At 35.3% G+C, this 22,116-nt stretch overlaps 1 long non-coding RNA gene across 8 annotated transcripts in view; it reads left to right on the top strand.

The window, feature by feature from the left end:
- The window catches only part of LOC123613289 (uncharacterized), a 196,662-nt gene that overhangs the window by 100,388 nt on the left and 74,158 nt on the right, over positions 1 to 22,116 (top strand). For all 8 annotated transcript variants that reach the window (XR_012505609.1, XR_012505607.1, XR_012505604.1 and 5 more), the window contains one exon: positions 18,909 to 19,037. This is a non-coding gene — a long non-coding RNA (uncharacterized LOC123613289). The remainder of the gene's footprint in view (positions 1 to 18,908; positions 19,038 to 22,116) is intronic.

Consider the following 22,116-nt stretch of genomic DNA (forward strand, 5'->3'; position numbering starts at 1 on the left):
GATCTTATCCTACTCTTATGGCAGGAGAGAGCCTGGTGTCCGAGCAAATTCAGTGCTTTGAAAATTAGTGTTTTGTTTGTTTTATTTAGATGATCCTGGATAGCCAATAAATGATTCTCATCTTGGTTGCTTCTTAGTAGCAAAACATGAAATGTTTTGGCCTTGATCTTGTCAATTACTAAGAAATCACTTATTTCACTAAATGCAGCAATGCCTAAATTTATTATAGAATACCAATGGGCTGAAAGATAATGCATGTTTAAGGATAATCAATCTGCTTTAAAAAAAAAAAAAAAAAAAAAAAAAAACCCTGGCTGTGTGAGATTTTGTGGAGAGCACTTGTTTTTTTTTTTTTTTTTTTTTTTTGAAACTAACAGATTTAATACTATTTGTGTTCATCCTACTAACTTTCAGAGTTTGGGGAGGTCAGCCTTAAAGTATAGCATGAAGGGACCTCTTAGATTTGTTAAAATTCCCAATTTCATACCACTTTAAAACTGCTTAGTTCAACCAGTTTATCAAAACTTGAAAAAAAAAAAAAAGACTTACTGACATTGAGAATGCTTTTCTATCATTTGTTTTAGCTGTCATAATTCATGAAACTATATGTGAATCTAATATTTAAAAAATTTTTAACTATAAGAAATGCTGCTCAATCTTCTCAAAAGATTTCTTTTCCTGAGTTAAATCAGACACACAAGGTTCGAGAGTTTATAAAGGCACATATTGGAACTAAACCTTACAGGGAGAGAATGAAAAGTAGATGCTCAATAAGATTAATTTCACTTCTGTAGGATGAGCATTGTGTTATGTAACTAATTAAAATAGTTCATAGATACCGTATTTCACTGAAAGCAAATGTGTGTATAGTTTATACATGTTTAATGAATGCATTTAAAATGAAAACTATTGTGAGCTTCAAATGTAATTTCCTCCCTTTGCTAAAATAAAGGCAAATTCTGAAGTTGCCTTTGTTCTGTAAGCACTTGTAGCTTGAGATATTTAAAAGGTGTTCTTGGGGTTCAGTCTCTTTTGCCAGAGACATTTGAAATCAGACAACTGACTGTTAATTCAAGTACTCAACATCCATTTTGCTTTCTTACAATGAATTTTCCAAGTCACATAATAATCGATTTTATGCAGCTTTGTGCTGCAGTATTTCATCTTTTAATCAAGTTTATGCTGGTAATTTCATTTTGTGGGAGTGATTCCTCCTTGATGATCTATTTTCTTCCTGTTCATTGTCCTGGTACTAATAGAACAGTTGAGTGTTTATTAAATGTCTAATGAAGTGCGTTGAAGTGATTATGAACTATGTCCCTCTCACAAGCACATCATCTATTTATAAAAGTTCTGGCTTTTATAGTTTGGCTCTCACTTTATAATATGCATCCATATTATAAATATATATCATGTAGTCTTACTTTTTCCCAGCCTTTCTGCATTCCTCTGTTCCAGTCAACCTCCTCTCATGGTCAGTTAGACTATTTTATCTATGTCACAGTGAAGAGATGAAAAAAAAGACTGAAGATTAGAAAAAGTCAAGCCATGAAAATATAAACTATGCCCAACACATAACATTCCCATAATCTAAGTTGCTCCCTATTTGTAGAACAAACCATAATCTAGAAAAGGTATTTAGAGATAATGAAGAGCATAGAAAAATATTTGGAAGGATGTACACCAAACTCTTTATCATATTGGTTACGTCTAAGGAATAGAAGGGGAGACAGAGGATGGGAAAATTCTTTATGTGTTTTTTCCCCAATGTTTACAAGATACTTTTGGAATATAAAAAGGCGTCATAGTGTGTTATGGGTTAATTTTTCCAGAAGTATGAATGGCAAGAATTGTATATAGACCAGCAATGTACCACACCCATATACTAGATCAAAGTAGTCAGAGTACATGTAGAATGAATTGAGTAAAAGAAAAGTGTATAATAATTATTATTATAAATATGTAACGTTTATTGAAAATTTATTATATGCTAGTAACTTTTGTAGGTGCTGTACATTTATTATTCCATTTAATGCTCACACCAAACCTATGAATAGATATAATTATTATCCTCTTACACAAATGAAGGAATTGCTGCAGAGGAAAGTTTATTATTTTACTAAGTTTAAACAGCGAACATGTGATGGTTCAGACTTTGAACTCAGGTGTTGAGATTCCAGAGCACATACTCCTAATTACCTCTCTATTCCATGGTTGTGACTAGTTGGCCAGAAAATATCCTCTTTGTCTTTAGTCCTAGTTGTCAGAAATTTCTGTAAGATGATTTAACTTTCGTGCCTTATTCTCTGAGCGTAACTCAGTTTTGCTTTTGTTGAAGATTCTTCCATGTCTAGGCAGAAAGTTTATATAAGGTTCATGTCTAGGCAGATGCTTACTGTAGAAGGCCACACATACAGGAAATAAGTGAATTTGTTACACCAGCAGCAATATTGGAAACTGGCTATTAAAATTAATTCCTAATATTTTTCTCCTAAAAGTAGAGGTCTTACAAAACATTAATATTTGAGGATAGTCCTGTTTAGATATGTTCTGGCATTATATTTTTAATTCAGTGTTACGTGCTGTCCAGTCCTAAAAGGATCTCAAATGGCCATCAACAATTTATATTTGGTTTTCTGCCCAAATTTGAAGACAGTGAAATACATTTTTGCTTTGGGAGCAGTTGGGAAAAATCAGCCAACTCTATGCAACTCAATAAACATCAATTTTTAATGTAATAACAGAGAGTTATTGTAATCTGGAAATCTCTACAAAAAGAACTGGAGGAATGAGCAGGCATTTGAAAAATTAAGATAATTTTTATTTTGAGGTTATATTTGATTCCCACTAAAATACACTTTTTGGCATATTTCTGGGCTAGGCTGTAATGGTTCATTTATTGATTTTAATTTTACAGCATGATACTTAGAAATTATGATTGGAAGTAAAATACTGATTGGACACATTTACCTTTAAAAATGGCTAAAAATATAAATTTAACTGTTTGTAAATTAAATTTAAGCCTCTGAAAAATGGGTGGGAAATGGGAATTCTAAAATTAGATAAATACATGGACTTCAGTGTCAATTAATTACATTTAGATCAGTGAGCATCCGAATCTTACACAGTGCATATAATTACAAGCAGTAAAAATTAAAGAAGAATGTATTAAAAAAAGAATCTGTTGCATCTATGGGTCCTTCGAAAAGCAAAGGAAAACAATGTAATTACTATGACTTATACATGGAATGAATGGTTCATGGAAGGCTTAAGACCATGTCTTCCTTTTAGAGTACTTCCCATTCTGGGTAAAACTGTCAGTTACAGTTGCTACCAGGGGCCATTATTGTAGTATGTTTTTAGTGATATATTTATCCCGCTGTGTAGAAGCAATCAAAGACTCATGTTAAAAGGAAACTTCTCAAGTATCACATTAACTACTTAAATAATTAATTAATACAACAGGGAAGAGTAATGATTAGATTAAATGGTAGTCTGAATCCAGAGTGTTCATTGTTAATAATTAAATTAGCCATGTTCTTCATCCTGATCATTCATGATTTAAAAGTCAGTTTATGTTTCTCCAGAGCAGTTTGCTGAGACAATGAATCTAGTCTGGTTCTCTTTGTTTTCACTGGGCATTTGCTTTTTAAATATCATAGCATTTACAGCAGAGAGTGCTTCCTGGTATAATAAATGGAGAAAGTAATATATGATTGCAGGATTAATGGCTAGAAGTAATTAAAGTGACACCACGAAGCTCTGTCTTTTCAGGGAGAGAACTCCAATTAAGCTACATCTCCTTTCCATTATCACTCTACTGCCAATTAAAGTCTGATGTATTTTGTCAGTTTTAAACAGACAAAGCTTCTGGTCTTTCATATACTCAAGAATTTACATTTTGGCAGGATTATAAAGGGCTCTGTCATTTAAATTTTATATGCCTATAAAAGACTCCACTCAGACCTTCCTGTTTTTAACTTTGCCACTTCTCTCATCGCCAAATCAAAAAATGTCTTTTATTGTCACAGCAATGTGATGCTTGCTCATGTTTAACATTTACATTTTCTCAGAATGCAATTATGTAAGAAAGAAAAACTCAGAATAGTTAAACAAAGGATACATAGCATACTAATGAGAACTGTGATTTATGGACCCTTTACAGGCATCACAGTTTTGTTTGGGTCAAGTGTGAGACAGAGCTGCCGTTAGACTGTTCTATTTAAGCCAATGGAAACTTAGAAGAATAGATACTTACTATTAGAGGTTGGTATACTTGTTTAATATTTATCTGCAATGATGATAGAATAGTTTTTAGGAAAATATGGATAGTAGGGTAAAATATATAGAGAGAGAACTATTTTAGAATTATACATAGATTTAACCTATTTAATTGCAGAACATTGATAAGTACGTGTTGGACAGAGGTATATTCTGGAACAAAGCAGTTCTGAGTTTGATTCTCCAGCTCTATATCTTACTTAGTTGGAAACACTCCTCAAGTTATATATTCTCTCTAAATATCAGTCCCTGCATCTTTCATATGAGGATAATAATACGAAGTCAGAGATTTTTGTGAAAAGTAGAACCAATGCTTGGAAAGCACCAAGCACAGCAAGGAGCAGATATCAGGTATTTGGTAACTGGTAGTTGTTGAGGTTATGGTTGTCATTCTGTTGTTCTATTAACTGAGTTATTCCCAGTCCCAGATGTCCCTTACTGCTTCTCACCTTTATTCCTATAAGAAGTACCGTATGGGTTCTCAGAAAAACATGTCTGCTGATATTCATAGCAAAATTGTAAGCTAATCACTAAAAAATCTTTAGGAAGAATAAAGCATTAGATAAAGATAAATGAATATTTGTATCATAATCTCCTTGTCCATTGATCTCTTTCTGTCCCCAAGTCGTTGGTGTAGATATTAAAAATATTCATGGAAGACAGGAAAGAGTATTACGCCAATTCTGTTCTTCGTGGTCTTAAAGAAAATTTTAGCAGAAGTGAAATCTGTGACTATATTGCCTTAATATTTGAAAAATGAACCATTTAATCCTTGTGATGATAGAACAGATACAAATGTTTGAAATGACTTGTAAGTCTGGTCCCTTTTATTGTTGTTTGTTTTACAATTACTGTTTTGCAAAGAAAACCTTTGTTCTGAAAGGTTGATTGCAGAATATTCCTTTAGTTTTGGCATAACCACAGATGTTCAGTCTTAGTAAGCCCTTTGGTAAATATCGTAAATGATCCTCTTGCTACAGAATATTCATTCATTTCTTCCTATTAGCACACAAACATTTTTAAACTCCCTCATTTAAAAAGAAGCCTTCTCTTGAGCCCACATTTTCTTCCAGCCATAGTGCTTATCTCTGTGCCTCTTTATAGAAAAATTCCTCAGGAAAACTGGCCAGTAATCAATGACTCCACTTTCTCTCTTGTTCTTTCCCAAACTGTATATAAGCATGTTTTCACCTTACATCTCCATCAAAATACCTCCTCTAAATACCACCAGTGACCTGTGTATCACCAAATTAAATGGTTATGTCTTAGTCTTACCTTGCTTGACCTATCAGCCTCAATTGACACAGTGATCACTTCTGCTTACAGTAATTCCTTTGTTCAGCTTTCAGGAGATCACACACTCTTTGTATTTGTTTTACCAATCATGCCTTTTTGATCTCTTTTGCTAGCTTCTCCACATCTTCCCAAATGAGGGCTCCGTCCTGGGGCTTCATCTCTTTCCTATTTCCCTTCCTTCCTAGGTGATCTCATACAGGATTTGCATGACTCATATTGAATATCTGTATCCTGAATTCACCACCAAACTGCAGATTTTTTTATGCAACTGCTGACTTGATGCCACCACTTGAATGACGTTTAGGTAATCCACTTTGTCTTCTTCGCCTTTCCCAGGCTTCCTCCCTTTTTTTTTGCAACATTCCTCATTTCGGTAATGAGAATTTCATCCATCTAGTTACTCAAATCAAAAAACTTGGAGACACCTTTGATTTTCATCTCTCACATCTCATCTGTCAGTTAAATTTGGTTGGTCCTACCTTCAAAATACATCTGGAATCTGACTACTCCTTGCTACTTGAAGTCACCGACAGCTCTCATCGTGTGCATTGCAACAGCCTAACGGGTCTCCTTGCTTCTACTCATGACTCTACAGCATAAGTCAGGTTATGTGGCCCACTTACCCTTTCAAGCCCTCATTTGGCTTTCCATTTGGTATAGTGGAGGATCTAAAGGTCTTATAGTGTTTCTGAGGCCTGAAATGATCTGCCCTCCTCCAGTTCTCTCTCTGACCTCATGTCTTCTCCCTTTCTTAATCCGCTCCAGCCTCACTAGCTTCCTTGCTGTTCTTCAGATTAGGCCAGCAGCCAAGTCCTTTCCTACTGAGGGGCATACCGTGTGCCCCTCCCACTGACTGCCACTCCTTTTCCTCAAAGTACCGTACTCGCACCCTCATCTCTTTCAGGTCTCTGTTCAAATGTCATCTTCTCTCTAAAGCTTTCCTTGACATCCTATCAGCAACCATCACAACTCAACTTGACATGTCCTATTCCACTTATTCAGATTTCTTTTTGCTTCAAGACACTGATGACCATCTGATAGATGTTTTTTATTTTAAAATTTTCTGCCTATTCCATTATCTAGAAGTTTTTGGAGGGTTTGGATGTTATCTGTTTTCCTGAATCCCCATGCCTAGAGATTGTAAGTAGTAGGCACTCAAGAAACATTCCTTGAGGGAGTAGGTGATTAAATAAATCACTTCTCTTCACTTACAAGAGAAGAACTAATCCAAACTTAGTGGCTCTGGAGGGATTTTTTTCAAAAGAAGTGACTTCTAAGTCTAGACCTAAAAGATGAGTAGGAGTTAACTTGATGAGGAAAAAGAAAGAGTGCTCCAGATGGAGGAAAATGAGTGTGTTGGAAAGAATGGTGTGTTTGAGGAATTGAAGCAGTTTATTCTAACTGGAGTGTGATTTATATTTGGGGCAGGGAGTCGAGGTGGGAGAGTGGCAATAGATGTGGCTGAAGGCTTGAGTACAGAGCAGCTCACTATGAGGACTTTATATGCAGTGCTAATATCTTCATAACTTTGTCTGAGGGAAATAGTGCCCTTCAGTGATTTAGAGGGAGAAATGGCATGCATTTTAGAAAAGATCATACCAGCTGATACATATAAAATTGAAATGAGACAGAGAAGCCTGAAAGGGAAGACTAGGTAAGAAGCTACAATAGAAATCTGGGTGGGAAACCTTGGGTCCTGACCTGGCAAGTGGCAGTGGACCTGGAGAGCAGTGGGTAGAGTCTGAGATGTTTATGACCTTGTAACTGACTGGATGTAAGGGCAAAGACAATGGAGGAATCAAGAATGTTTTATAATACATAAACTGTGTGTTGATGCTCGAACAGATAGGATTGTAGAATTCCCAACCTATCTTTGAATGTCTGAATTTCCAGTAAATTCCTGAGATAACTGTAAAATATGTTCTTGTAGCATCTTACAGATATTTTCCTGTTACAGAGTTCATAAAATTGTGGAGGAATATTTGTTTATAGAGAATTGATCAATTACAATTTGTTTGGAATAAAACCCACCAAAATTTCCTAAGAAATTAATTTGTGCGAAGTATCCTGCTCTTGGACTACAAAAAAGTATAAGAAATGATATTTTTCCTTAGTGAGTTTAAATGATAAACATAGTTGTCTATGAGCACTTGTATTTAAATATTTCAGTATTACAGGATAGAAAGTGGATCTAGAAAATCCAGTCATCTTCTAGATTTGGCTCAACAGTGCGTTTCTGAAAGTTGGAAAAAAGCCCAACAATATAAGCTTAATAAGGGCAGGTACCATTTACTAAGCTCTATTGTTGAGCACTGTGTTCAGTACTTCCTGTGTGTATTATTTCATTCAATCTGAATTACAATCCTATGGGGGTAGGTACTTTTTTTTTTATTATTGCTATTGGGTATGGGTGAAGGAACTGAGGATCCGAGAGGCTAGGTAACTTGCCTAATGTTACACAGCAAGTAAATGGTGAAGCCAGGCTAGAGTTTCCAATGTTCTGTGACTTCAAAACCTGTGCCCTTCCATTGAGCCTACTGCTAGTCTTTGTGGTTTGGGGGCTTCTTAGAAGCCTGGAAACAATATGGATTTGCTGACAGCTCTTTTAAAAAAGTCTAGAACTTTACACTCACCCATCAATTTTTGTAATACGTGCCCTCTTAATGTTTCTAATTATACCTCACCTCCCAATAATATTCAATAATGTTTTCTATTGAATTTTGTGCCCTTCACAGATTTATACATTCAGATCAAGTTTCTCAGTTACTGCACAGCTAAGCAATACTTATTTCATTCCTTTAATCTGACATATGCATAATGTGGAAATCAGCAATTGTGTGGGCACCCTTAATTTGTAATGTTCCCTGTGTTAATTTTATTTTTAAGTTTCCAACTCTCACATTTTCATTGCATTTAATATGCATCGTTAAAGTGCCTTTTTGGTAAGTTCATTTACATATGCTCTTTGATTGCAGTTAGTGCCTTTGGAATTGCTGTTAGGCATGGTGGAAATAATTAACAGCTTAGGTCGATGCTGATTTTAGAACAAATAACTGCAGTAAGTCAGTTTCTTAAATACCTTAATTACTATTAATCAGTGTAGTAATATTATACTATATAGCAATGTAGTTGGTGGGTAGCAACTGCCTATTCAGCACATATTTCCTTTTCTCTGGGAAAGAATAATGTCTTTTACTGCCCAAAGCTGATAAAGATAAGCTTTTGATGTGTCTATAACTTAAAAAGAACTGTATAGTAATTTTGCTAGAAAACATTTTTTTAAATGGTTGAAATTCACTTGTGACCATCCCAAGTTGCTAGATAATATTGAAGAATTTAAGTGACAAATGGCCTATATAATAAAAGTAACTTGAAGTTTTTTATATTCATTCATTCATTAAAATACTTTTTTGAAAAATGAAGCAGTTAATAATTTAAACAAAGGGAAATTGGAGGCATCTCTCCCAACCAATCAAAATAACAACTGAAAAAAATGCAAAAATGTCAATTTGTTGTGTTTGAAATAAGGGAAGGCAAGTGATTATTTGTGTAGCAATATATAATTATGGGTGTGGTGTGGAGGTTCTCGATAATGAGGACATTAGAAGCATATAGAGATATGCATCTGAGTTGTGGCTTATGGATTCATGTCTCCCACCTCTGCTACGGGCATGTGAGTTCACCTATGGGATACAGATTTATACACAAATCTTTCTCCTTACCTGGTAGAAATGAAGCCTGTTAATAGTAATGTAGGTAAACTGCATATATAGACTTTATACAGTGTTTTTTTTTAACTGAAGTGTAGTTGATTTACAATGTTGTGTTAGTTTCTGGTGTACAGGATAGTGATTCAGTTACACACACACACACATATATTTATTAATATTCTTTTTCATTATGGGTTACTGCAAGATATTGAATGTAGTTCCCTGTGCTATATAATAGGAGCTTGTTGTTTATCTATTTTATGTATAGTAGTTTGTATCTGCTAATCCCCAACTCCCAATTAATCCTTCCTCCGCCTTCCCCTTTGGTAACCATAAATTTGTTTTCTATGTCTGTGAGTCTCTTTCTGTTTTATAAATAAGTTCATTTGTGTCATATTTTTTATATTCCACATATGAATGATACTATATATCTGTCTTTCTCCATCTGACTTCCTTCACTTAGTATGATAATCTGTATGTGCATCCATGGCATTATTTCATTCTTTTTATGGCTGGCTGTATGTATGTATGTATGTATATACCACAACTTTATTCAATCATCTGTCAGTGGACATTTAGGTTGATTCCTGGTCTTGGCTATTGTTAACAGTGCTGCTGTGAACATTGCAGTGCATGAATCTTTTTGAATTAGAGTTTTCTCTGGATACATGCTCAGGAGTGGGATTACTGACTCAGCATAGTGTTTTTGATATTTTTCTAAAAGCCCCAGCAGATGTTAGATATCTGTTCAGCAGTTAATAGCAAATACTATACATATGTAGATAATGAGTCAATATCATTACTCTGTTGGAAAACTTCTCTAATATTAACTATTTTTATACCTTTAAACTTGCCTGTATATTTAGCTTGACACAGAAATATAGCTGAATTTTTTTCTCCTTTAAATTTTAATTTTTAGCCTTTTACTTGTTAAAACAACTTTATTGGGGTATAATTCATGTTCAATAAATTGCAAATTTTTAATTACATAGTTTGGTAAGTTTTGACATACATATATACCTGTGAAACCAACATGGCAATCAAAATAATGAATATATTTATCACCTGAAAAGTGTCCTTGTATCCATTTGTAATCCATTCTTTCTTCTCTGCCTGTCTTCAAGCAACCACATATTCTCTTTATGTCACTATACATTAGTTTTTATTCTCTATAGTTTTATATGCATGAAATCATACAGTATACGCTCTTTTGTTTGGCTCCTTTCATAATCAGAATTATTTTGATGTTTATACATATTGCATCAACAATTCATTTCTTCTTATTGGTGACTAGTGTTTCACTGTGTGCATACATACCACAGTGTGTTTATCCATTCTTCTGTTGATGAACATTTGATTTGTTGCTGGTTTTTCACTATTCCAATAAAGCTGGTATAAACATTTACATATACGTCTTTGTGTGGACTTCTGCTTTCATGTCTCTTCAGGAAAAGCTGAGATGTGGAATGGCTGGACAAATATTTAAACTTTTTAAGAAACTTTAAAAGACTTTCCAAAGTAGTTGGCATAGTTAGTTCAGGCTGCTGTAACAAAGTACTATAGACGGGGTGATTTATAGGCAACGGACATTTATTTCTCTCTGTTCTGGAGGCTGGAAGTCCAAGATCAGGGTGTCAGCATGGGTGAGTTTTGGTGACAGCCCTCTTCTGGGTTGCAGACTGACTCTTTCTCTTTGTTTCTTCACATAGTGGAAAAAGCAGGAGGGGGCTTTCTGGGGTCCCTTTTATAAGGGGCATTGATCCTATTCATGAGGGTTCCACGCTCATGACCTAATTACCTCCTACAGTCTTTAAAAATTTTTTTTATTAAAGTTTTTTTAAAAAATTTATTTATATGAAGGTACTGGGGCTTGAACCCAGGACCTCGTGCATGGTAAGTATGCACTCTACCACCGAGCTACACCCTCCCCCCTTATGTCTTTTTTAAAAATCTCTCTAGGTTTCATTTGGGATTATTGTTATAACTTTAAGTTCACTAATATTTTCTTCTGCAATGTCTCCTCTCTTATTAATCCTATCAAGTGCGTATTTACTTTCATGTTTAATTTTTATCTCATCTCACTTATTTCATGGCAGTTTTAATCTTGGAGTCAATTTGGTATTTTTCATGCATGCCTTTAAGGTTTTACTTAACATGTTCAATCTTTCCTGTAGCTTTTTGAACACATGGAATGCAGCTATAATATTCATTTTAATGTTATTGTCTGCTAATTCCATCATCTGTGTCAGTAGTCAGTCCATTTTGATTGATTGATTTTTTCTTTTCATTATGTGCAGTATTTTCTCACTTCTTTTCACGCCTGCTAATTTTTAAATGGGTGATAGACATTGATTTTTTTCTACTTTGTAGGGTGCTTGAAAATTCTGTATTCTTACAGTTGAATTTTGTTCTGGAATGTGGTTGAATTATTTGGAAACAGTCTGAGCCTTTCATATCTCGCCTTTAATATTTGTTAGGCAGTACCAGAGCAGCAGTTAGCCTAGGGATATTTATTTTCCAAATCTGAGGCAAGACTGTTCTGAATCCTCTACCCAGTGCCCCAGTGTGGCTCCTGGTAGCAGGTATTATTCTCATTCCTGTGTGAGTGCCTGTTCTTGTTCCCTCCAACCTTTCTGTTGTTTTCCCCACTCTCTGGTAGTCCCATCCCACGTTATCAGTTGATTATACTCTGCTTAACACTGCATAGAATGTTTATGCAAATCTCTGGAGTGTTCTCTCTGAATACCTCTTCTCTTCGGTACTCTGTCCTGCACAACTTAGTGTCTTGGTCTTCCTGGTCTATCAGACATGCCTCCTCATCTCGGGGAATGCTGTGAGTTTGCTCCAGCTCCCCTGCTCTGTGCTTCAGCCTGGAAACTCCCCCAAGGCAATTAGCTGGGACAGTCACCAACAGACTCTTGTTTCACATCTCTTCTTCATAGCCTGATGTCCAATGTCTTAAAAACCTTTGTTTCATATATTTTTCTCAGGTTTTTTTTTTTTTTTAAGTCAGACTGTAAATCTGATCCCTGTTACTTTATCTTGGGCAGATTGGAAGTCACAGATTCACTGAAAAAAATATCTTGGGTATTATGTTTTTAAACAGATTTTGAGATCATATACAAGGTTGTCTGTTAGTCGAGCAGAAGTTAAGTGTCCTAACTAGTAAAATCACTTATGAGTATAAGTCTAGGCAGAAATATTATTACTCACTTAGGGAGCGATTTATATGACAAACTACATAAAAGTTGTGGTTATTAGTGTTTATTGCAACTTGTTTCTCCCCCTCTTTCCCTTCACTGCATCTGTACTTTAGCCACAATTATTTGCTGTCTTAAATGAGAATTTTGTTGTGAACAAAACACTTCTGTAGATTGAAGCTCATATAGCACGCAACAGCACAAATTTATTATTTCTCTATGTAGAAAAAAGTCTCAAAATCAGTAAGCAACGTTAGACATGGTTTTCGTATAATTAGTGATAACACTTGACTTAATTCAAAACTTTGCTCTAAGATGGTAACATTGTGCAAGGACATAGAACTAAGTTAATTTTTGCATTATTCAACAGGAATCTTTTTGTGCTGGAAATTGGTAATGGAACATATTATTATGGATGTGGTAACTAACACTATAAACTGTATGTACTCCTGTTGATCAAGACATAGACATATTAGCATCTTCAGCATCTCATAGTTTAGGCACAAACTGCTTTTGACTTTATTAAGTATTGAGAGTTTTCCCATGTAGTTTAGTCGGATATTTGGTTGCGAAAATAATAGAGCCTGTTTATAATGCTTTTGTGGGGAAAAACCAAAAAGCCTCCACGCCTTAATGAAGGGCCCCCACGCAGACCTGTAGATGGGCTACTCACTAGTTTGAAAACCACAGCTTGTGATATATTCAAATATCCACACAGGAATGCCACTGAAGCCCCTTAATTTTGTACCAGAAAGAAGGGAAATAATGATATTCTGACTGTATACATCTATCATACTAGATCCTTAAGATGGCTCTGTTGTCCTATTTTCTCTTGAACAAGACTGAGGGACACTTCATGATGTTACATCAGAGTCCAGAAGTACTTAAAATTTCTCTGTTTACTTGAAAGTCTTAGGCGTGAGAGTGCATATAGAGTTAATTAACTCCCTTCCCTGAAATCCAGCTATTAAAGATAAAATATAAAAAACAGGGAAGGATTGCCATCCTAATATAATGAGATAACAGTTGAAACTTATAGTTTGTGACAACTTTTTGCTAGCTATGGAGGCATGGCTCAAACTGAGAAAAGAGGCTGAAATCTGATTTTAAGGCTTCAGTTGTTCAATCACACATATATTTTTCTGAGTACAACTTATAGTGCCCTGAATGGGGGAGAGAGAAATAAACTGGAAATAAAAATATGTTAGACAGTTTTGGAGATAATAAGCAAAGGCAAATGAGCAAAAAATAATCCTACTTATCTGGACTTGCTGACTGTGGGACCTCCCTATGAGTTATGGGACCACATATTGACATGGCCTTTTGCCAGAGAGAGTGGAGGACAGATTGGGGCACAGATATATTCATGAGCCATCTGTGACTGTACATCCAAAAAAAACAGCTATTTGTTTTCCCACAACCTAGTATCATAATAGGGTCCAACATGTGGAAGAACCTCAATAAACACCATAGCATATGCTGAATTCTTATTGTGTGTCTACCATGAGATATGTGCAAACACACATGACTGATACTTAATTAGTGTGGTTTGATAAGGCAGTGTAGGTTGTTTATTGCTTCTGTTTCTTCAGTTTGTCAGTAGTTCATTCCAATTGGTCAGTGAATGGGTTGTAATATTTATTAAATACTTTGACTATCACCCCCCATACACAAACCCACCTCATTCGAAACTGCTCATATGCCACACCCTTACTTCTCAGATAACTTACTGTAACATACATTCTTCTGCCTTAAGGACAATACTGCCAACTCACACTGCACACCACGCACATAGCATCTCTGTGGTATACTCCCAATAAAACATGAGTGCCCAGTGAAGCCCTGATATAAACCCCCTCCAACATGTTCACCAATCACAAGCTCACAGATCGTAGAGTTCATACAATAACCAAGAGCATTCATCTTAGTTATTGGATGTTTACTACAAATCATTCACACATATGCATGCATGTTTCTTAAAGAAGAAAACAAAACTTTTGTTCTCTGTGCATGACGATGATAATGATGTGTGTGTGGTGAGGGTGAGTAGGGGTGGGAGGAGGTACTGGGGAACCAGATGAAGGGCTGAGGAATTGCTGACTGCCTTTTTAGAAAACATGCAACATGTGTCCATCACTACTAACGTCCAGGGACCAGCGTTGCAGGTATGGATTCTGGTTGCTTTACAAAAAGCATTGAAGACTTTTCCAATGTCTGAATGAAGGGAAGAGTGTCTTTTGTGCTTCTGCTATAGAGTGTGATCTAAGCTTATGGTAATGATATAAAATTCCACGGAATAACTCAAAGGAGTCCGACATTCTTCAGGAGCTTCTTCAAAGTATGTTTCTCAAGATTTTCTCTGTTCAAGAGCCTTAAAATAGCTCCTATTCCTTGATTACTCTTAATGGCTAATGTTCCTCAGTGGTGCCCCTAAATATGTTAATATGATAGAAATAGGTAGACAAGTACTGGCCGAGGCCCACTTGGAAATACAAAATTTCACTGTGTTTTGAGGAGCAGTTACTGATCCTAATGCAGAGATCTATAATCTTTTTCAAGGCTACATAGAAGCTTTTAGACTATAGTGGATCTCTTCTTTTTTTGCCTAAAGGGCATCTGTTTCTCACTCTTCTAATGATAGCATCTCGACTTTTCTCTAGGGACACTATTCCTTTTGAACTGTGCATCCATGGGAAACCACACCTCCTCCAAGATGGGCACATCACTCAACATATTTTACCCTCCTTCACCTAGTGATAGGAATTGTTTAAGAGAGAACATCAGAACCTAAATACTTAGGCAGCAAGTACTGCTGCCAAGGCCTGCTCCAAGTGCTTCAGGTGTATTAAATAATTTAATTCCCCAAGTGATCCAGGAAATAGATACTGTTTTACAGATGATATTAATAATTTAATCCTCCAGTTGATTCCAGAAGTCAGTACTATTTTACAGGTGATGAGATTACAGCTCAAAGAAGTTAAATGACTTGATCAAAGGGATGCTAAGTCACGATATGAACCTACTTGGTTATTCTAGCTCTAGTACCAAGGGCATGTTTCCTGAGTCAGTCCAATTCTGACAATTGTGCTGGAATTATGGGAAAGCAGACCTTTACTTTTTTTGTGGGGTTGCTGTGTTGCTAGGAGGCAGATCTTCAGGTGCTAGAGATCATCCAGCCATCTCTGAATGGAGAGGCTGTTGGGACTGATAGTAACAGAGAAAAACAGGGATGAGAGATAGACTCCATGACATTATTTGAAGCTGTTGTCCCCTTGGATTTTAAGTTACACGAGTGATTTTAGGTCTGTATTTTTAAACTTAAATTATTTAAGCCAGTTCGAGCTGGGTTCCTATCACTTATGGCTGGAACGTACTGACTAATACATATGTACTTAACTTGGATCCTAATAATAACAGTATCGAGATTTGAGGGAGTGTTGAGGGGAAGCAATGGAAAAGAAAAAACATGTAGTAAATCTGTCTAAGGCCATATTTTGTAAGTAGATCTACCCACTCCAGACACTCAGGGGTCTAGGCTATAATTGTCCATGGGGGTTCATTTAGTTCAGGTTTCAAACTATAACGATACATGGAGAGGTTATTTTTTAAGTTAGAAAAAGAGAAATATGTAACAAACAATTATGTGCCCATGCTAGTAAGTAACAAAGGGGAATTTTACTTTTGAAAAGAGGGAAAATTAGTATCTCATGAGTGTTAAATGTGCCAAATGTTATTCTAAATGCTCTTTTTGTATCTTACTATTTAAGTGTCCCAAGAGAATGAGGTTATTTTCTATACATGAAGATTGAGGCTTGGGATGTTAAACTCCCAAAAGCAGAGATAAAGGTGCTGTACCTATAGCAGACGCTGTTGACCAGAAAACCAAAATGTTGACTTGTTCCCAAATGCCTCTCCTCTTTTCTCCCTCCACATAAGAGTCTTATACAGCTCAACATTTGATTTCCTGGTCTCGATAGCAGTTGGGAGAGGGCATATGACACACTTTGTATTAATGAGATGTAAGTAGAGCTCTTGTTGGGTGTTCTGGAAAATACCTATTTTCTTGATAAAAGGGACATAGACATCTGATGTCTTCCACTTTTCTCTTATTTTTGCTGTGAACCTGGGCTTAATTTCTGGGGATTCAGCATGTATTTTACAACTATGATGGGAGAGGCAGATCCTTGAAAGGATAGTAGAACACAAGGATAGAAGGAGCCTGGGGATTTGATGACATCACAAAAGACTGTCTACCTCCAGATTTTTTCTTGGGTGAGATAATTAAATGTTTTTCTTATCCCATTATTACTTGCAATCCACAGTGTATGCATGAGTTTTTTATTCACCACCGAATGCACTTCTAACACATAGACCTTAGATAGACCCATGGATAATGCTCACCAGTATTTCTTGCTTTTTCTTCAATAAGAATGAGATGTAATTTACCAGTATCTTATTTGAAGATGATTATGCATAATATAAATATCAGTCAGATAGATGTGCCAGAAGGGGATGTCATAGAGATTGAAAAGTACTTGACATACCCTAGTAGACCTTTAAGCTGGGAGAGGGGCAATGTGTGCAAGAGTGCCAATGACTTTAAGGAGCTTAGAGAAGCTCCTGGCTGACAGCCAGCAAGGAAATGAGGACGTTAGTTCTTTAACCTTAAGGAAATGAGCTTGGAGGGACATTCTTTCAAGAGCCTGCAGAAAAGAATCCTGCCCTTTCCAACACCTTGACTTTGACCATGTGAGATCCTAAGCAGAGAATTGGCTGAAATCCGTGCTGTGCCCAGATATCTGATCCATGGAAACTATGACATCATAAATGGATGTTGTTCTAAGCCACTGAGTGTGTGGTGATTTGTTGCAGCAGCAGTGAACTCCAGTCTTTGCCCAGCAAGACAACTACTCTGTTTGAGCCCCACTTCTCTGCAGCACGCATGGGAAGTGCCCCCAGGGGGAATGTGATTCACCTCACATTTTCCCCTTCTCTCCAGAATTATTGCTTTATATTACGATTGCTTAGACCCTCAAAATAGTGACTTCATATATTTTGTTTTATGTTGTTTATAGCAGAATGGCAAGTTCAATACCAATTACTCCGTCATGTCTGGAACCATGCATTTAAATAGATTTCCATTTCGTGGTATGGCATTTGTTTTTGTTTTATTTCTTCTTTGCTTTGTCTCTGAGAACTTTTGGATACATGTCTTTGTTTGCAGGGTTTTGACGTTTCATGATGACATTGTTTGGTGTGGGTGTTTTTTCACACATTGTGCTGGAGAAATGATAGGCCCTATCAATTTGGAAACTCACGCCCTTAAAATAATGTCCTCAGATAATGTCAACCTGTTCTGTTTCTTGAAAACACGTTGCAGTTGGTTGCGAGCGTTTAAATCTTCTGTATCTTTATTGATTTATTTTGTTTAGTCAATTTGCAAAGGGGTAGGTGTTAAAATACATAACTATGATTATGCACTTACCTGTTTCTTCCTTTAGTTTTGGCAGGTATTGCTTTGAGTATTTTGAAGCTCACTAAAGTGCATATACATTTAGGAATGTTATTAAGAACTTATTATTTATTGAGATATTTCTTCTTAATTTTTAGTAATATTTCTCTTCTTGAGTTTTGTCTTTTGATGGATTTCTTTATCTTTTCTTATAGTACAGGACTGCTAGTGATGAACTGTCAGCTTTATTTTATTTGCAAATGTCTTTGTTTTTTACTTGTTCCATTTTTTTTATTGAAGTAGAGTCAGTTTACAATGTATTAATTTCTGGTGTACAGCATAGTGATTCAGTTATATTTCAGTTATATATTCCTTTTCATATTCTTTTTCATCATAGACTCTTACAGGGTACTGAATATAGTTCCCTGTGCTATACAGTAGGACCTTGCTGTTTATCTGTTTTATATATAGTAGTTAGTATCTGCAAATCCCAATCTCCCAATTTATCCCTCCACCCCCTCCCCTTTAAGATAGAGTTCTGGGTTGACAGTTTTTATTTCTCTCAGCACTATAAAGGTATTCTGTTGTCTTTGGTCCTTCCTTACTTTTTGATGAGAAGTCTGTAATCATTCATATCATTAATTCTCGGTGGTTCTTTTTTGATCTTTGTTGGATTTCAGATCTTCTCTTGTTTAAAAAAAAAGATTAAAGAAGACAAATTAGGTGATATAAACTTTTAACCTTTGTGAAGGAGACTGTTTCCTTTTGGAGAACTGTAAAATGAGGTAGAAGCCAAGAAACTTTTATAGGATAAAGAATAAAGAACGAGGAAGAGACAAATAGAAAACATCTGATTGGCTGGGGCCATATAGTCAGTCTTGTTTAGGGCAAGTGGGCCAGAGTTGGCTTGGTGTTTGGAGACTGGCTGATTTGATACACTGTGTTTCTGATTAAATGTAACTCTTACAGGAACATGAATGTTACCTAAGATTCGGTTTGCTAACGTGGCACCTTGGGCAGGAGTGGCTCCATCTTGGGCCTGGAAAGTTATTTCAACACTGTATCTTAGATTTTCAGCAGCTTGACTGATATGCCTAGGTAAGTGTTTCTATGTATTTTCCTTCTTGCTAAGCTTCCTGCATTTATATGTTTATGCTTTTTACCAAATTGTGGAAATTATCAGCCTATTTTGTTCATGTGCTTTTCTGTCTCACTCATCTCCTCTTGGCACTTCAATTACATGTATGATAGACAAATTAATATTGTTCCAGAATTTCACTGGGTTCTGTTCATCTATTTTAATCATTTTTTCACTGTCCTTCAAATTGCCTAATTTCAATTGATTGAACTTCAGATGTATTGATCTTTTCTACTGCCATACATAGTCTTCTATTAATCTTGTCTAGTGATATTTTCATTCTCCATTATTGTACTTTTCATTTCTAGAATTTCCACTTGGTTTATTTTCATAATTTTTCTTTCTCTTTTGAGATTCCTTATATGTTTAAACTTTATGACCATTTTTCCTTTACGCCCTTGAACATACAGCTTTTCTGATGTTTTAAAACCTCTTTTCTTGCTAATTTTATCATCTGGGTCATCTCAGATTCCCTTCCTATTGATTTTTTTCTTGACAATGGATCACACTTTGATTTACTAGGGAAACTGAAGGGTTTACCAAGCCCCCTCTGAGCTGGAAATCACAGACCAAACTCCTGGCATGAGTGGTGGCCGGCATCTCTGCTGACCTTTTTCAGCTTGCTTCTTGTTCTCCACTGATGTTCTCAGAGTCTCTCCTGGCCTATGCAGATTTTAGTTTCCTGCTGTGCTTTTGTGCTTTCTGACGTTCTCCTGTTCAGTTTCTAGCCATTGATCCATCCTCTGGTATCTCAAGCTTGACTTCTAACCTCTGCAAATAAGAAATGGTGAGCATCCTTAGGAATAAAGCCCACATTTATATAAACATTCATCTCACTTGAATGATTCACTTCCTTCAAGCATCAGATTCTTTCTAGAGTCTCTGCTTTTGGTTACTCTCCAGTGCCTTCAAACAGTCCAAAAAAACTTTTTTTGAATATAGTTTACAGTTGTTGTCTGTGAGAGGGTTAGTCTAATACTGATACTTTCACAGTGACTTTTTTTTAACCACTTAACTGAGGTATGATTGACACATAAAAACCTGTACACTTTTAATGTATGCAGCTTGATGAATTTGGAAATAAGTATACACTTGTGAAACCATCCTCACAATCTGTGACATAAACACATCCCTCACCTCCAAAAGTTTCCTCATAACCTCTTTATTTTTATTATTAATATACTATACTATAATATATAAAAATATTGCATATTAAGTAAGTCAGAAAAAACAAATATCATATGATACCAGTTTTATGTGGACTGTAAAAAACAAACTAGTGAATATAACAAAAAGAAGCAGACTTACAGATATAGAGAACAAACTAGTGGTTACCAGTAAGGAGAGAGAACAATATAGGGATAGGAGATTAAGTGACACAAACTATTATGTATAAAATAAGATATATGGAGGCACTGTACAAGTACACACAGGGAATACAGCCAGTATTTCATAATAACTGTCAATGGAGTACAGCCTTTAAAATTGTGAATCAGTCTGCGGTATACCTGTAACTTATGTAATATTTTACATCAATATCCTTCAATAACATAAAGGAGACAGACAAAAAAAGCAGTGATAGTAGTACCTAATACTATGTTTGAGGTCAAAAGACACAATTTCAACATTTCAACATTATTTTATTTGCGGTAGCTTTTTATAGCTATTCTTTAAGCAAATCTCCTTTTTAAAAATAATCATGAATGAATTTTAAGTATTTTTTTGGCATCTATAAGACTAATCACTATTTCTCCTTTAGTCTTTTAACTTGGTAAGTTACAGGAATTGCTCATTTAATGTTAAACCAACGCTGCATTCTTGGGAAAATCCCAATTAAGTCACAATATAGTGTTATTTTCATTTATTGCTAAGCTAGTTTCATTTTTATATTTTTAGGATTTTTGCATCAGTATCCATGAGTGATATTTCCCTCAAATTTTCCTTTCATTCTTTACTTATTAAGCTTTGTTATCAAGTTCCTTACAATGAGTTGGAGATTGTTTACTTTTTCTTCTATATTTTGTCATAGCATATATAAAAATGCAATAATATGGCTTTGGGGTTTTGGATTCACAGGTAAAATTGTCTGGGGAAACACTACATGATTAGTTCATTATCCTTAATCTTATAGGATTTGGGGGGTTTCTATTTATTTTTGAGTAAATTTTGAAAAAAACAAATTTTTCTAACAATATGTCAATTTCATCTACATTTTCAATGCTTATGGAGATAAAATAGTCATAATATACTTTTATTAGCTGTTTAATATCAGCTACATTCATAATAACGTGAATTTTTCTTTTTCACTCCTAATGTTTATTTGTGCCTTGCTTCCTTTTAGTTATGGTGTGTTTTGTCAGAAGTTTGTCAAATTTATTATAGATTTCAAAGAATCAATTATCATTTTGTTTATCCTTTCTATTTTATATATTATATTTTGTTAGGTTTTCCTTTTAACATTTGTCATTTCATTTCTTCTTACTTTTTTTGGGCTATTGTTAGTTATCTGTTAATCTCCTAATGTGGTTGCCTAATGTCTAATTTTCAGTCTCTCTTCTTTCCTAATAGAAGTGTTTGAAACTATACATTTTAGTGCATCTCTATGATAGCTGCATCCTATAAATTTTTATGTAGTATTTCCATTATGACTCAATTGTAAAATATTTTGTTTTTAATTATAATTTCTCAGTGAGTCATAAAATTTTAGAAGAATGTCATCTTTGAATTGTATGATTTTAAAATTTATTTTCTTTTAAACAGAGGATAAAGAAGGTTGTCTTTAAAACAAATTTTTTTTTCTTGAGACTTCTGCTTCATTACTAAGTGGTCACTTTTTCTCTGGGAATATAATTGTAGGTTTGTTACCAAGTCCAAACTCATTCTGCTTGCTGCATGACAGGCAAATCAGGAGATGAGGTGTTGGGGTAAGGAATAACAATTTTATTCAGAAAGCCAGCAGACGAACAGGATCGGGGACTAATGTCCTAGAGAACTATCTTACCTAAGTCAGAAGTCAGGCTCCTTATATATTAAAAAGGG

This window comes from Camelus bactrianus, chromosome 3 (genome assembly GCF_048773025.1).
Source record: "Camelus bactrianus isolate YW-2024 breed Bactrian camel chromosome 3, ASM4877302v1, whole genome shotgun sequence".
Taxonomy (NCBI): Eukaryota; Metazoa; Chordata; class Mammalia; order Artiodactyla; family Camelidae; genus Camelus; species Camelus bactrianus.